General features: G+C 42.4%; 1 protein-coding gene across 2 annotated transcripts in view; it reads right to left on the bottom strand.

The window, feature by feature from the left end:
• Positions 1-14,415, bottom strand: part of col11a1a (collagen, type XI, alpha 1a) — a 386,832-nt gene that overhangs the window by 96,354 nt on the left and 276,063 nt on the right. The window lies entirely within an intron of this gene.

Below are 14,415 nucleotides of genomic sequence, written 5' to 3'. Positions count from 1 at the left end.
CCTCAGTGTCCTGAGGGCTATTTGGGGGCCTATAGACTACTCCCAGCACAGTGATTGATCCCTTCCCATTTCTGACTTCCACCCAGACTGACTCCGTGGACACTCCTTCTGCAGCGTCCTCCCTTTCTATAGCCGTGATACTATCCCTGACCAGCAATGCCACTCCCCCCCCCCTTTTCTACCTCCCATCCTGTTCCTTTTAAAACACCTGAACCCCGGGACCTGCATCATCCAATCCTGCCCTTCCTCCAACCAAGTTTCAGTAACGGTCACAACATCGTAGTTCCCCGTACTAATCCATGCTCTAAGTTCATCCTCCTTGTTCCTAATACTCCTAGCATTGAAATAGACACATTTCAACCCCTTTAACTGGCTACAATTATGTTCTGTCCCCTGCCTGTCCTTCCTCATCAACTCAGAACTCTTAGCATCATGCCCTTGTCCTTCTACCTTAATCCCTGCACTCACATTCTGATTTCCACCCCCCTGCCAAACTAGTTTAAACCCTTCCCAACAGCTCTATCAAACCTGCCCGCCAGGATATTGGTCCTCCTGGGATTCAAGTGCAACCTGTCCTTTTTGTACAGGTCACACCCACCCCAAAAGAGGTCCCAATGATCCAGAAATCTGAATCCCTGCCCCCTGCTCCAATCCCTCAGCCACGTATTTCTCCTCCACCTCATTCTATTCCTATTCTCACTGTCGCGTGGCACAGACAGTAATCCCAAGATTACTTCCTTTGAGGTCCTGCTTTTCAACTTCCTTCCTAACTCCCTGTCGTCTTCTTTCAGGACCTCTTCCCTTTTCCTAACTATGTCATTGGTACCAATATGTACCACGACCTTTTGATGATTGGGGATTTAAAAAAATTGAACAAAAGGAAACTAAAAAAGCTATAAGAAGGGGAAAGGTGGGGGGATGTCACGTGATGACGTAGGATCGAGATGTGGAAATCTAGCTCTCCCGTAAAAAAACAGTAAAATAATGTTTAAGTGAAGAAAAGTTAGTAAATACTTTTTAAAAATTACTTATAAACTACTCAGGATTGTCTTAAGATATGTCTCCTAAACAGAAGCAGAAGAAAACTACTACTTTGAAGACAACACAAGTTGGAAAAGAATCAAGGCCGGTCGCCATGAAAGAGCCTCGGGCTCAAGTGCATTTTACCTCCGGCGATACAGAACAGGAAACTGCGGCAACATCAACCGTTTCCAAAAAAAAAAGAGCAACAGGAATTGCGCATGTGTGAAGGAAGGGGCATGCACAAACACGAGCAACCCAAACTACAAATCCCAGCTATGATCGGAATTGAAAGTGAAAGTGAATATGAGTGGAATCAGATTCTCTGGATAAATCAGACGAAGGTGAAGAGACAAACAAAGAAAAGCAACAGGAAGAGGTTGGAGGTGATATTGGAAACATAAAGAAATCTTTGGTGCAAATAATGCATGAATTAAAAGCATTAAAAGTAATAAAAAAGATATTAAAAATATGAAGATTATGTTTGATAAAATGATGAAAAGACAGGACAAAATGGACAAGAAAATTAAAAACTTGGAAGAAACAATGGGAGACACCATTAATAGAGTGAATAAAATGGAAGATAATATTTCTGCCTGGACATCTGAAAGAAAATGGTTGTTGGAAAAAGTGGATGTACTTGAAAATTTTAGCAGATGAAATAATATTAAGATTGTTGGACTTAAAGAAGGTATAGAGGGAGAGGATCCAATAAATTTTTTTCAAAAATGGATTCCGGAAATTTTGGAAATGGAAGGAACCCAGTTAATTGAAATTGAAAGTGCTCACAGAGCCTTAAGATGAAGACCTCAAGTTGATCAAAACCCACGATCAATCTTGATAAAATGCTTAAGATATCAAGATAAAGAAAAGATCCTGAAGGCAGCTGCCCAACGTGCCAGAAAGAGAAACGGGCCATTGATGATAGAAGGGAAAACAGTTCTTTTCTATCCTGATACAAGTTATGACCTTTTGAAGAGAAAGAAGGAATTTAACCCAGCAAAAAAAGTTTTATGGGAAAAGGGTTATAAATTTATATTGCGCCACCCGGCAACCCTGATAATTTTTTTGGATGACAGAAAAAGAAGATCTTTTACTGATTATCGGGATGCGGAAGAATTTGCACAAGAACTCCTAAATATTCGTTAACCACAGCCAAAGATTTAAAAGTGAAACGGATTAAAGATGAAGACAGGGACAGTGAATGGAGTTGATGGATGTTTAAGGACAGAAGAATATTTAAATATATTCTTAATTATATGATACAGGGGGAGAAAGGTGAAAATTTGAGAAGTATTAATCGAGAGTAGTGATATTATTTTTTCTTCTCTTATATATACTTTTTTATGTTACGGGGGAGCTAAGGGAACTTCGGATCGATTGCTACAGGATTCACGTGTGTAATCATGGCGATTGCCATGACCCGTACAACGGAGGGGGGTAATGTTGTGTTTTTTTTTTATTCACAACATTAGTAGGGGGTAGTTTGTTATTTTTTTCTTTATAATCTACTTTTCTTTAATCTTTCTTTCTTTGCCTGGATAATCGGAGGGGAGACACATAGCAACAGGGAGAATTTTAAAAAGATTCCCCAAGGTACTACGAAAGTTGAAAAGTTAGTTATTACTATAGACTGGAGTAACCCTGTTAAAAATAATGACTAATTTACTGAATTTTTTAAGTTTTAATGTTAATGGGCTTAATGGACCGGTGAAAAGAAAAAGAATTTTAACATTCATTAAGAAAATGAAAATAGATATAGCTTTTAGCTGCATTCCATTTGAAAAAATTACTTATAATTTAAGAGATAAATATGAAATATTTCTGAAAATTTGGCGCCCTTATTTACAAAGGATAGGATTAAATATATAGGTGCTCCGAAGATAAAATTATTGGTTATTTGGGGAAATAAATAAATATATATACTAAAGCTATTATGAACTCCATGGAGCATGTGGGGATCTTCCGATATCCAGCCATTCTTTCTTTCTTTTGTTTTCTCTTTTTTCCCTCTTTCTACAGGGATATGTTAGGGGGAGGGGGGAAGGGTTCATAATTTTTTTTCCTTCTGTAATCATTTGAAAATTCAATAAAAAAAATATTAAAAAATTTAAAAAAAGGGAAAAGGTGAAAAATGAGGGCAGACTAATCAATAATATAAAGCAGGATAACAGAAGTTTTTCTAGGTTATATAGAGAGTAAAAGGGAGGTGAGAGTTGATTTGATATCTGACCACTGGAAAAAGATGTTGGTGAGGTAGTAATCGGGGACAAAGAAATGGCAGATGAACTTAATGGGTACTTTGCATCTGTCTTCACTGTGGAAGACTCTAGCAGTCTCCCAGAAGTCTGTGAGTGTCAGGGAGCAGGAGTGCCATTGCTATTACAAAGGAAATAGTGCTAGACAAACTCAAAGGTCCTAAGGTGGACAAGACACCTGGACCAGATGGACTACATCCCAGAGTCCTGAGAAAGGATGCTGAACAGATAATGGATGCACTGGTCATGGTCTTTCAAGAATCATTTGATTCTGGCATGGTCCTGGAGGACTGGAAGATTGCAAACACCACTCCACTCTTAAAGAAGGGAGGAAAGCAGAAGAAAGGAAATTTTAGGCCAGTTAGCCTAACCTCAGTGGTTGCGAAAATGTTGGAGTCTGTTATTTAGGATGAGGTTTCGAGTTACTTGGAGACCAGTGATAAAATAACTCAAAATCATCATGGTTTTGTCAAGGAAAATCTTGCCTGACAAATCTGTTAGAGTTCTTCATCGAAGTAACAAACAGGGTGGACAAAGGAGAGTCAGTGGATGTCATTTACTTGGATTTTCAGAAGGCATTTGATAAGGTGTCACTCATGAGGCTGCCTAACAAGATAAAATCCTGTGGTGTTACAGGAAAGATACTAGCATGGATAGAGGAATGGCTGACAGGCAGGAGGCAGTGAGTGGGAATAAAAGGGGCCTTTTCTGGTTGGCTGCCAGTACCTAGTGATGTTCCTCAGGGGTTAGCAGGTACCGTTGCTTTTCACATTGTTTGTCAGTGATTTAGATCATGGAATTGATGGCTTTGTGGCAGAGTTTGTGAATGATATGAAGATAGGTGGAGGGATAGGTAGTGCTGAAGAAGCAATGCGATTGCAGCAGGACTTAGACAAGTTAGAAGAATGGGCAAAAAAGTGGCAGATGGAATACAGTGTTGGGAAATGTATGATGATGCATTTTGGTAAAAAGAGACAATAATGCAGACTATTTTCTAAATGGGAGAAGGCTTGAACTTCAGTGCAGAGGGATTTGGGTGTCCTTCTTCAAGACTTTTAGAAGGTCAATTTACAGATTGAGTCTGTGGTAAAGAAGGCAAAAGAAATGTTGGCATTTATTTCAAGTGCAATTTAACGTAAAAGTGAGGAGATAATGCTGAGACTTTATAAGATACCAGCCAGGCCGCTCATAGAATATTGTCAACAGTTTTAGGCCTTATATCTCAGAAAGAGGGTGTTGTCATTGGAGAGTGTCCAGAGGAGGTTCGTGAGGATGATACTGGGAATGAAGAGGAGCATTTGGGCCTGTGCTCACTGGAATTTAGAAGAATGGCTGGGAATTTCATTGAAAACTACCGAATGTTTGAAGAACATATGGAAAAGGATCTTGGTGATTGTAGTGATGACTTGCAGTGGACTGAAAAGCTTGAGCATGTAGATATTAAGAAAGAGGATGTGCTGGTGCTTTTGGAAAACATCAAGTTGGATAAGTCACCAGGGCCAGATGAGATGTACCCCAGGCTACTGTGGGAGGTGAGGGAGGAGATTGCTGAGTCTCTGGCAAGGCAATGATCTTTGCATCATCAGTAGGGAGAGTCAACACGGCTTTGTGCATGGTAGGTCAAGTTTAACAAATCTATTAGAGATTTTTGAGGAGGTTACAAGGAACGTGTATGAAGGGAAAGCAGTGGATGTTGTCTACATGGACTTCAATAAGGGCTTTGATAAGGTCCCGCATGGAAGATTAGTTAGGAAGATTCAGTCGCTAGGTATACATGGTGAGGCAGTGAATTAGATTAGACATTGGCTCAATGGGAGAAGTCAGAGAGTGGTTGAGGATTGCTTCTCTGAGTGGAGGCCTGTAACTAGTGGTGTGCCACAGGGATCGGTGCTGAGTCCATTGTTATTTATCATCTATATCAATGATCTGGATGATAATGTGGTAAATTGGATCATCAGATTTGCTGATGATACAAAAATTGGTGTAGGGGACAGTGAGGAACATTTTCAAAGCTTGCAGAGGGATTTGGACCAGCTGGAAAAATGGGCTGAAAAATGGCAGATGGAGTTTAATACACACAAGTGTGAGGTATTGCACTTTGGAAGGACAAACCAAGGTAGAACATACAAGGTGAATGGTAGGGCACTGAGGAGTGTAGTAGAACAGAGGGATCTGGAAATACAGATACAAAATTCCATAAAAGTGGTGTCACGGGCAGATAGGGTAGTAAAGAGAGCTTTTGGTACATTGGCCTTTATAAATCAAAGTATTGAGTATAAGAGTTGGAATGTTATGGTGACATTGTAAAAGGCATTGGTGAGGCTGAATTTGGAGTATTGTGTGCAGTTTTGGTCACTGAATTACAGAAGGATATTAATAAGGTTGAAAGAGTGCAGAGAAGGTTTACAAGGATGTTGCTGGGACTTGAGAAACTGAGTTACAGAGAAAGGTTGAATAGGTTAGGACTTTATTCCCTGGAGCGTAAAAGGATGAGGGGAAATTTGATAGAGGTATATAAAATTATGATGGGTATAGATAGAGTGAAAGGAAGCAAGCTTTTCTCACTGAGGCTAGGGAAGAAAAACACCAGAGGACATGGGTTAAGGGTGAAGGGGGAAAGTTTAAAGGGAACATTAGGAGGGGCTTCTTCACACACAGAGTGGTGGGAGTGTGGAGTGTGGAATGAGCTGCCAGATGAAGTGGTAAATGCAGGCTCACTTTTAACATTTAAGAAAAACTTGGATGGGTACATGGATGAGAGATGTATGGAGGGATATGGTCCAGGTGCAGGTCAGTGGGACTAGGCAGAAAAATGGTTCGGCACAGCCAAGAAGAGCCAAAAGGCCTGTTTCTGTGCTGTAATGTTCTATGGTTCTATGGTTCTATCTTTGGGGAGGGGAGAGGTTCCGGAGAATTGGAGGGTTGCGGATGTTCCCTTATTGAAGAAAGGAAGTAGAGATAGCTCAGGAAATTATAGACCAGTGAGTCTTACTTCAGTGGTTGGTAAGTTGATGGAGAAGATCCTGAGAGGCAGGATTTATGAATATTTGGAGAGGTATGATATGATTAAGAATAGTCAGCATGGCTTTGTCAAGGGTAGGTCGTGCCTTACGAGCCTGATTGGATTTTTTGAGAATGTGACTAAATACATTGATGAAGGAAGAGCAGTAGATGTAGAGTATATCGATTTCAGCAAGGCATTTGATAAGGTACTCCATGCAAGGCTTATTGAGAAAGTAAGTGGGCATGGGATCCAAGGGGACATTGCTTTGTGGATCCAGAACTGGCTTGCCCACAGAAGGCAAAGAGTGGTTTTAGAGGGGTCATATTCTGCATGGAGATCAGTGACCAGCGGAGTGCCTCAGGGATCTGTTCTAGGACCGTTACTCTTTGTGAATTTTACAAATGACCTGGATGAGGAAGTGGAGGGATGGGTTAGTAAATTTTCTGATGACACAAAGGTTGGGGGTGTTGTGGATAGTGTGGAGGGCTGTCAGAGGTTACAGCAGGTCATCGATAGGATACAAAACTGGGCTGAGAATTGGCAGATGGAGTTCAACCCAGATAAGTGTGAGGTGGTGCAATTTGGTAGGTCAAATTGATGATAGCAGAATATAGTATTAATAGTTAGACTCTTGGCAGTGTGGAGGATCAGAGGGATCTTGGGGTCTGAGTCCATAGGACGCTCAAAGCAATTATGCAGGTTGACTCTGTGGTTAAGAAGGCATACGGTGTATTGGCTTTCATCAATCGTGGAATTGAACTTAAGAGCCGAGAGGTAATGTTGCAGCTATATAGGACCCAGGTCAGACCCCACTTGGAGTACTGTGCTCAGTTCTGGTTGCCTCACTACAGGAAGGATGTGGAATCCATAGAAAGGGTGCAGAGGATACTTACAAGGATGTTGCCTGGATTGGGGAGCAAGCCTTATGAAAACAGGTTGAGTGAACTTGGCCTTTTCTCCTTGGAGCGTTGGAGAATGAGAGGTGACCTGATAGAGGTGTATAAGATGATGAGAGGCATTGATCGTATGGATAGTCAGAAGAGTTTTCCCAGGGCTGAAATGAATGCCACAAGAGGGCTCAGGTTTAAGATGCTTGGGAGTAGGTACAGAGGAGATGTCAGGGGTAAGTTTGTTTACTCAGAGAGTGGTGAGTGCGTGGAATGGGCTGCCAGCAACAGTGGTGGAGGCAGATACGATAGGGTCTTTTTATAGACTTTTGGATAGGTACTTGGAGCTTAGAATAATAGAGGACTATGGGTAATCCTAGTAATTTCTAAGGCAGAGACATGTTCAGCACAACTTTGTGGGTTAGGCTGAGAGTATGTGGGCAGTGGGTGAATCAGCCCTCTTGTGCTTTTTGATCTCGTCACTTGAGATTAAGTTTCACGCAACCCTGCCACTTTGATCTGGCCCACGCCTTCATTAACCAGGTCCAGCACTTGCCTTTGTTGAATCTTGTCCCTCCTGACATAGGACATCAGGTTTGTGGGGGTTTAGCAAGGGTTAATCGTGGTGTGCTTAGGGTTTGTGGGGCTGAAGCCAGGGTTAATCGGAAGTGCCAAGTGTTTGTGGGGGTGGGTTGGGCCTGTAATGTGAAGGGCCTGTATTGTGCTGTAGGTTTTCTATGTTTCAATGACATAGTCTCAAGACTCAGGGGAGTAGATTTAGGATGAAGATGAGGGGGTCTGCTTTTAGACAATAGACAATAGGTGCAGAAGTAGACCATTCGGCCCTTCGAGCCTGCACCGCCATTTTGAGATCATGGCTGATCATCTACTATCAATACCCAGTTCCTTCCTTGTCCCCATATCCCTTGTTTCCCCTATCCATAAGATACCTATCTAGCTCCTTCTTGAAAGCATCCAGAGAATTGGCCTCCACTACCTTCCCAGGCAGTGCATTCCAGACCCCCACAACTCTCTGTGAGAAGGTGGTTTTCCTTATCTTTGTCCTAAATGACCTACCCCTTATTCTCAAACCATGCCCTCTGGTACTGGACTCTCCCAGCATCTGGAACATATTTCCTGCCTCTATCTTGTCCAATCCCTTAATAATCTTATATGTTTCAATCAGATCCCCTCTCAATCTCCTTAATTCCAGTGTGTACAAGCCCAGTCTCTCTAACCTCTCTGCGTAAGACAGTCCAGACATCCCAGGAATTAACCTCGTGAATCTACGCTGCACTTCCTCTACAGCCAGGATGTCCTTCCTTAACCCTGGAGACCAAAACTGTACACAATACTCCAGCTGTGGTCTCACCAGGGCTCTGTACAAATGCAAGAGGATTTCCTTGCTCTTGTACTCAATTCCCTTTGTAATAAAGGCCAACATTCCATTAGCCTTTTTCACTGCCTGCTGCACATCAGTCACAGTGACTGATGAACAAGGACTCCTAGATCTCTTTGTATTTCTCCCTTACCTAACTCTACACCGTTCAGATAATAATCTGCCTTCCTGTTCTTACTCCCAAAGTGGATAATCTCACACTTATTCACATTAAACGTCATCTGCCAAGTATCTGCCCACTCACCCAGCCTATCCAAGTCACCCTGAATTCTCCTAACATCCTCATCACATGTCGCACTGCCACCCAGCTTAGTATCATCAGCAAATTTGCTGATGTTATTCTCAATGCCTTCATCTAAATTGTTGACGTAAATCGTAAACAGCTGTGGTCCCAATACCGAGCCCTGTGGCACCCCACTAGTCACCACCTGCCATTCCGAGAAACACCCATTCACCGCTACCCTTTGCTTTCTATCTGCCAACCAGTTTTCTATCCATGTCAATATCTTCCCACCAATGCCATGAGCTCTGATTTTACCCACCAATCTCCTATGTGGGACCTTATCAAATGCCTTCTGAAAATCGAGGTACACTACATCCACTGGATCTCCCCCGCCTAACTTCCTGGTTACATCCTCGAAAAACTCCAACAGATTAGTCAAGCATGATTTACCCTTGGTAAATCCATGCTGGCTCGGCCCAATCCTATCACTGCTATCTAGATATGCCACTATTTCATCTTTAATAATGGACTCTAGCATCTTCCCCACCACAGATGTCAGGCTGACAGGTCGATAGTTCTCTGTTTTCTCCCTCCCTCCTTTCTTAAAAAGTGGGATTACATTAGCCATTCTCCAATCCTCAGGAACTGATCCTAAATCTAAGGAACATTGGAAAATGATTACCAATGCATCCGCAATTTCCAGGGCCACCTCCTTTAGTACCCTAGGGTGCAGACCATCTGGACCTGGGGATTTGTCAGCCTTCAGTCCCATCAGTCTACTCATCACCATTTCCTTCCTAATGTCAGTCTGTTTCATTTCCTCTGTTACCCTATGTCCTTGGCCCATCCATACATCTGGGAGATTGCTTGTGTCTTCCTTAGTGAAGACAGATCTAAAGTACTTATTAAATTCTTCTGCCATTTCTCTGTTTCCCATAACAATTTCACCCAATTCATTCTTCAAGGGCCCAACATTGTTCTTAACTATCTTCTTTCTCTTCACATACCTAAAAAAGCTTTAGCTATCCTCCTTTATATTCCTGGCTAGCTTGCGTTCGTACCTCATTTTTTCTCCCCGTATTGCCTTTTTTAGTTAAGTTCTGTTGTTCCTTAAAAACTTCCCAATCATCTGTCCTCCCACTCACCTTAGCTCTGTCATATTTCCTTTTTTTTAATGCTATGCAGTCTCTGACTTCCTTTGTCAACCACTGAGGCCCCTTTCCCCCCTTTGAATCCTTCCTTCTCTGGGGGATGAACTGATTTTGCACCTTGTGCATTATTCCCAAGAATACCTGCCATTGCTGTTCCACTGTCTTTTCTGCTAGGCTATCCGTCCAGTCAAACTTTGGCCAGCTCCTCCCTCATGGCTCCATAGTTTCCCCTGTTCATCTGCAACACTGACACCTCCAAGCTGCCCTTATCCTTCTCAAATTGCAGATAAAAACTTATCATATTGTGATCACTACCTCCTAATGGCTCCTTTACTTCAAGATCGCTTATCAAATCCTGTTCATTACATAACACTAAATCCAGAATAGCCTTGTCCCTGGTTGGCTCTCATACAAGCTGTTCCAAGAATGCATCCCGTAGGCACTCTACAAACTCCCTATCCTGTGGTCCAGCACCAACCTGATTCTCCCAGTTCACCTGCATGTTGAAATCCCCCATAACTACTGCGACATTACCTTTACCACATGCCAATGTTAACTCCCTATTCAACTTGCACCCAATATCCATGCTACTGTTTGGTGGCCTGTAGACAACACCCATTTGGGTCCTTTTGCCCTTACTGTTCCTCAGTTCTATCCACATAGACTCTACTTCTCCTGATCCTATGTCCCCCCTTGCAAAGGACTGAATCTCATTCCTCACCAACAGGGCTACCCCACCCCCTCTTCCCACATTTCTGTCCCTACGATAGCACGTATACCCTTGTACATTCATTTCCCAGGTCTGATCTCCCTGCAGCCATGTCTCCGTTATCCCAACAACATCACAGTTACCCATTCGCACCTGAGCTTCAAGCTCATCCGCCTTAGTTCTGACACTTCGTGCATTCAGATATAGAATTTTTAGCCCATTTCTCCTCTCTCTGTTTGAATCGCTGCCTATTGTCCTTAACCCAGCTCCCCGAACTCCCATCAGGCTATACGCCCCTAGAATTTTGTTGTCCTTCCTAAATTTACTTATTCTTTCTGCACATTTAACTCCATGTGCCGTCAGACCATCCCTCTGTACATGTGTCCTCCTTATCACTTGTTCTGCCTCACCTTTCTCTACTACACACTTAATATTCCGGAACCGTGTAGTCCCCACCTGTTCTTTATTCTTCCTCTCGCTATCCTCTCCCACATTCTGGATCCCTGCCCCCTGCAAATTTAGTTTAACCCCCCCTAGGAAGCACTAGCAAACTTCCCTGCAAGAATGTTAGTACCGCTCCAGTTCAGGTGTAAACCGTCCCTTCGGAACAGATCCCACCTTCCCTGGAACAAAGCCCAATTATCTAAAAACCTGAAGCCCTCCCTCCTGCACCATCCTCTCAGCCACGTATTAATCTGTATAATCTTTCTGTTCCTTGCCTCACTCGCACGTGGCACAGGTAGCAATCCTGAGATTGCTGACTCCCGAGAATCCTGAATTTCCCAGAGAGTGGTGAATATGTGGAATTCTCTGCCCAATGAAGCAGTGGAGGCTACCTCAGCAAATATATTTAAGATAAGGTTGGATAGATTTTTGCGTAGTAGGGGAAGTAAAGTTTATTGGGGAAAAACACGTAGGTGGAGATGAGTCCTTGGCCAGATCAGCCATAATCTTATTAAATGGCAGAGCAGGCTCAATGCGCCAGATGGCCTACTCCTACTCCTATTTCTTATGTTCTTATGACTAGATAAGGTGGATGTGGAGAAGATGTTTCCTATGGTGTGGGTAACCAGAACTAGAGGGCATAACATCAAAATTAAGGGGTAACCCTTTAGAACAGAAATAAGAGGGAATTTTATTAGCCAGAGAGTCGTAAATCTGAGGAATGCTCTGCCACAGACTGCAGTGCAGGTTAAGTCTGTGGGTATATTTAAGGTGGAAGCTGATCATTTCTTGATTGGTCAGGGCATCAAAGAATACGGCGATAAAGCAGGTGTATCTTTATGTTCCTGTTAGAATCTTTATGTTCCTGTTAGGTTGAAAGGAAAGGTTAAAGGTTTGAAAGCGTCATGGTTTTCAAGGGATATTAGAAACTTGGTTCGGAAAAAGAGGGATGTCTACAATAGATATAGGCAGCATGGAGTGAAGGAATTGCTCGAGGAATATAAAAAATGTAAAAGGAATCTTCAGAAAGAGATTAGAAAAGCTAAAAGAAGATACGAGTTTGGTTTGGCAAATAAGGAGGAAGTAAATCCGAAAGGTTTCTACAGTTATATTAAAAGCAAGAGGATAGTGAGGGATAAAATTGGTCCCTTAGAGAATCAGGGTGGTCAGCTATGTGTGGAGCCGAGGGAGATGGGAGAGATTTTGAACGATTTCTTCTCTTCGGTATTCACTAAGGAGAAGGATATTGAATTGTGTAAGGTGTGGGAAACAAGTAAGGAAGTTATGGAACCTATGACAATTAAAGAGGTGGAAGTACTGGCGCTTTTAAGAAATTTAAAAGTGGATAAATCTCCGGGTCCTGACAGGATATTCCCCAGGACCTTGAGGGAAGTTTGTGTAGAGATAGCAGGAGCTCTGACGGATATCTTTCAGATTTCATTAGAAACGGGGATTGTGCCGGAGGATTGGTGTATTGCTCACATGGTTCCATTGTTTAAAAAGGGTTCTAGAAGTAAGCCTGGCAATTATAGACCTGTCAGTTTGACATCAGTGGTGGATAAATTAATGGAAAGTATTCTTAGAGATAGTATTTATAATTATCTGAATAGACAGGATCTGATTAGGAGTAGCCAGCATGGATTTGTGCGTGGAAGGTCATGTTTGACAAACCTTATTGAATTTTTTGAAGAAGTTGCGAGGAATGTTGACAAGGGTAAGGCAGTGGATGTAGTCTATATGGACTTCAGCAAGGCCTTTGACAAACTTCCACATGGAAGGTTAGTTAAGAAGGTTCAATCATTAGGTATTAATGCTGGAGTAATAAAATGGATTCAACAGTGGCTAGATGGGAGATGCCAGAGAGTAGTGGTGGATAATTGTTTATCAGGATGGAGGCCGGTGACTAGCGGGGTGCCTCAGGGATCTGTTTTGGGCCCAATGTTGTTTGTAATATACATAAATGATCTGGATGATGGGGTAGTAAATTGGATTAGTAAGTATGCCGATGATACTAAGGTAGGAGGTGTTGTGGATAATGAGGTGGGTTTTCAAAGCTTGCAGGGAGATTTATGCCGGTTAGAAGAATGGGCTGAACGTTGGCAGATGGAGTTTAATGCTGAGAAGTGTGAGGTTCTACATTTTGACAGGAATAATCCAAATAGAACATACAGGGTAAATGGTAGGGCATTGAGGAATGCAGTGGAACAGAGAGATCTAGGAATAACAGTGCATAGTTCCCTGAAGGTGGAGTCTCATGTAGATAGGGTGGTGAAGAAGGCTTTTGGAACGCTGGCCTTTATAAATCAGAGCATTGAGTACAGAAGTTGGGATGTAATGTTAAAATTGTACAAGGCATTGGTAAGGCCAAATTTGGAATATTGTGTACAGTTCTGGTCGCCGAATTATAGGAAAGATATCAATAAATTAGAGAGAGTGCAGAGACAATTTACTAGGATGTTACCTGGGTTTCAGCACTTAAGTTACAGAGAAAGGTTGAACAAGTTAGGTCTCTATTTATTGGAGCATAGAAGGTTGAGGGGGGATTTGATTGAGGTATTTAAAATTTTGAGAGGGATAGATAGAGTTGACGTGAATAGGCTGTTTCCATTGAGAGTAGGGGAGATTCAAACGAGAGGACATGATTTGAGAGTTAGGAGGCAAAAGTTTAAGGGAAACACGAGGGGGTATTTCTTTACTCAGAGAGTGATAGCTGTGTGGAATGAGCTTCCTGTAGAAGTAGTAGAGGCCAGTTCAGTTGTGTCATTTAAGGTAAAATTGGATAGGTATATGGACAGGAAAGGAGTGGAGGGTTATGGGCTGAGTGCGGGTAGGTGGGACTAGGTGAGATTAAGAGTTCGGCACGGACTAGGAGGGCCAAGATGGCCTGTTTCCGTGCTGTGATTGTTATATGGTTATCCAGGATCAGCCATGATGGAATGGCAGAGTGGACTCGATGGGCTGAATGGCCTAATTCTGCTCCTATGTCTTATGGTCTTATAGTTTGTATGCTTTTATGCGCAGGAGATAGTTTTTCAGAAGGGTAACTAATGTCATATGTGAAAGTGGGACAGTGGATGTTGTCTTTGAAAATCTGTAAGGTCATTGACAAGGTCATCCCTAGTTCTGCTAAATGACAAGGAATACAGATGTATTTTCTGTAATCGCTGGTGAGGGGCCAGCCAGTGACTGGTGAATCTCCTCTGAAAAACTCTTGGTTGCTCTAGACACTGATGAGTAGATGTACCAGGTATTGGAAGTGAAGACTCTCTCTGTAAAACTCATTCCACTGAGGCTCAGCCGTAAATGCAGTGGTTTACCTC

This window comes from Hemitrygon akajei, chromosome 12, assembly GCF_048418815.1.
Source record: "Hemitrygon akajei chromosome 12, sHemAka1.3, whole genome shotgun sequence".
NCBI lineage: Eukaryota > Metazoa > Chordata > Chondrichthyes > Myliobatiformes > Dasyatidae > Hemitrygon > Hemitrygon akajei.
This window is presented reverse-complemented; position numbering and strand designations above follow the sequence as displayed.